Source organism: Palaemon carinicauda, chromosome 21, assembly GCF_036898095.1.
Source record: "Palaemon carinicauda isolate YSFRI2023 chromosome 21, ASM3689809v2, whole genome shotgun sequence".
In the NCBI taxonomy this organism is placed as follows: domain Eukaryota; kingdom Metazoa; phylum Arthropoda; class Malacostraca; order Decapoda; family Palaemonidae; genus Palaemon; species Palaemon carinicauda.
In genome coordinates this window covers 67,413,330-67,417,040 of record NC_090745.1, presented here as the reverse complement: position 1 = coordinate 67,417,040, position 3,711 = coordinate 67,413,330, and positions in this window count along the sequence as shown.

Sequence of the window (3,711 nt, the reverse complement as noted above, 5' to 3'; positions counted from 1 at the left end):
CGAACAGTCCATTCGATAACAGGAGAGAGCGCTTCCAACCAGCTAGAGATTTATTACCAAGATAAAATGTAAAGTATTTTGAAGCTTCGTTAGGCATATTATACATGATGATATACTGTATATGCTCCTCAAATATATATATATCTTTATTCTATACTTTGACGATAATGAATACCATTATTAAAATTTTTCTACTATTTACTTATCTAATTTAGTATTTTATTTTTCTTTCAATTAACCATTTATAGTTAAATTTCAGATAAAACCTAAGGAATATTTTATGGGATGCCGGTAAACCATAATATAGGTAGCATATGCTTATAGCAGCTCGGTTGAATACTTCCCTATTTCTATAACTCCCATATTATCCGAAATAATATAACACTTTACAGGAAGTTCGTATATTGAGCTTTGATTTTAGTGCTCTTTTTTAAAGGTGTAAATCATAAAGCCCATGTTTTCAAACACAAAGAATTAGGAGTAGGTGGGTCTTTTCTTGTCACAATTAGGGAATGTTCAAGTAATTGATTCCAAAGAGGGCACCATAGTGAGTATAAAATTGTAATAACTGGTGTTCATCAGGATACTGTCCTCCTGGTTGCTGAAACCCCTCATAGAGACCTAGTACGGAGCAAATTATGGAGAATTAAATGGAATCCTAGAAAAACTCAAAGCATGATTGTAGATAGCTCGAGGACAGTACCTCTTAAACATCCAGATCTCTACATTGATGATGTTTCTTTAAATATTTAAATCTTCAAAAGTTATGTTACTCGGAAATGTATGTTCCTTTTTTAAAAACGTATTCTGTCTGTTTTATTTCTTTTATTAAATAGCACAAAACTTGGCTATATAACATTTTCATAAAGATTTTTGGTATATAAATTATCTTGGATTTCTTTTTTATTCATATATTTTACCGTGTTTCGAGTATTGTTCTCCTTTCTGGTTTTCAGCTGTTGACTCTCATTTTAACTGGCTTGACATAAACTTACGGTCCATAAATTTCTCTTTCCTGACCTCGATATTAATCTGTAACCCTGTACTTCAGTTAGTTCTTGATGACGTTGCATGAGATTTTTCATAATTCCAAATATCCTTTGAATTCATATCTTCCTAGACTGTAACATCCTTTACGTTGTACCAGGAATGCCATTAATTTCAACAGTCTGGCCTTCTCTACCATAAGGCACAACACTGCACAGAATCGTTTACATTTTATTCCAGCTGCGACCAGACTGGATTTATCTTCCTAATCAGGTACTTGACTCAGTGGAACTTTAAAAAAATATAGTGATTCTCTTTTCACTGTTTATCTATGAAAGACCTAATATGAAGCTGTGACTGATCTTAAGATATTTCAGATTTTTTTACTATTACTTCATATGTATAGTTTATATATTTCATTTCTCCTCTCCTTACTAGGACATTTTCCCCGTTGGAGCCCCCTAGCTTCTAACTTCCTACTTTTCAAACTAGGGTTATAGTTTAGTTAATAATAATAATAATAATAATAATAATAATAATAATAATAATAATAATAATAATAATAATAATAATAATAATAATAATAATAATAATAAATTTTCCTTTTTGTTAGTATACTTTAAGCTAAATCTTAGACCTAGATTCGGCAGACAGAATTCTGTTGAGTGTAAATGGCTCGTATTGAATGAGTTATGAAAAAAATTAAATAACAGTATTATGAAATGTGACATTCTTGACATACCTAAATAGGCTCAGGTAGATAACAAACGTATTGTGAAAGTGGAATGAAAAAAAAAAGATAATCAAAAGACATGAAAAGAGGGGAGATCGAGTTTTGAGAAGAAAGTAAGAATGCAAGGGTGCCATAGAGAAAAGAGAAAGTAAATGGATTATACCATTTAAAAGAGAACACTGATAAATCATGAGAACTATGGGAAAGACTAGAAGGAAATAGTTATGGATCAAGAATTGAAGATATTAAGAAAAAAAAAAAACAGAAATGAAAGAATGGGTGCCAGATTTAACTTTAGTTTTATAACTTTTTCCTTCTCTCACCTTATACCCAGTTTCATCCTCCGACCTCTAGCCATGTCCGTGTTTATGAAGACTTTTTTGTTTTTCAATATTTAACTTTCACTTCAGAATAGCAGGTTTACCTAATAAATTTATTCAGCTGGAAGTGAATTACCAAGCCTCGTTAAACTCATTACCTTTTCCTCAATCTTTTTTTTTTCTTCAAGGCTCATTTTACCTAACGTTTTAGAGACCCATTTTCTCTCTTGGAAATTTATGTTCGTGAAAATTTCTTTTCTTCATTATACTTCGCTGCTATGATCATCAGATGTTTATATGAAAGTTAAAATAATTGTTTTCACATATATTTTGTTGAATATTTAACAGTTTCATGTGCTTTGTTAAAAACTAAATTGTAAATTTGTTTCTAGATATTTTGACTTTAAGTCTAACGCTTTGAAATCAATATTTTCTCAATTTATCATACATTTTCAATTGATAATTTTTCATAAGTTTAGGATGGGGAAAAATTTATTTTGGGGAACAAAGAAGTACATTTTAGTCATGAATGTCGGTGACATAATTTTACATTTGAAGATTTTAACTTATATTCCAAGTCTCTCTACACAAATAATGGAAGGTAATCACAGACGACACCGGTTGGTCCAAACTAGGTTGGAAAAGTGCTTAAGGTTAAAATATATGCACCTTCTACAATTACTTTCTTCAAGAAAAAAACAATGAAAGGATATTTATATATATATACATATATATATATATATATATATATATATATATATATATATATATATATATATATATATATATATATATATATATATATTTACATATATATACATATATATATATAAATATATATATATATATATATATATTTATATATATATATATATATATATATATGTATATATATATATATATATATATATATATATATATATATATATATATATATATGTATATATATGTATATATATATATATATATATATATATATGTATATATATATATATATATATATATATATATATATATATATATATATATATATATATATATATATATACATATATACATATATATATATATATATATATATATATATATATATATATATATACATATATATATATATATATATATATATATATATATATATATATATATATATATGTATATGTGTGTGTGTGTATTCATATGTAAACACTCAAAGTATACTAATGATGCTGTCTTTGTTGGCTCAACACAACATGATATGCAATGCTTGCTTACCAGAATGCATGAAATATCACACGAAGCTGGGTTTAAGATAAATAGAAGAACGACAGAGATGATGAAAACGGAGTATGCAATGGAAGATGAAATATCATTCGAAGGAGAAAGTATTAATGAGATAGAACCATTTAAGTATTTAGGAACTACTTTCTCTAATACAGGGCCTTACGATTAAAGTTTAGTGAAAGATTTAAGAAAAAACATATCAGACAATGGCTACGTTGAGTAATATTTAGAAATTAAATAGCCTAGAATTACATAAAAAAAAATCAGAATATATATCAGTTTAGTGAGATCGGTGTTACTATATGGCCATGAATCAAGTTATGACAATGAAAGAATCTCCAATAGATTTATTAGATTTGAGAACAAAGACCCAAAAGGATATAGGAGTTGATTGCCAGGGCAGGATTA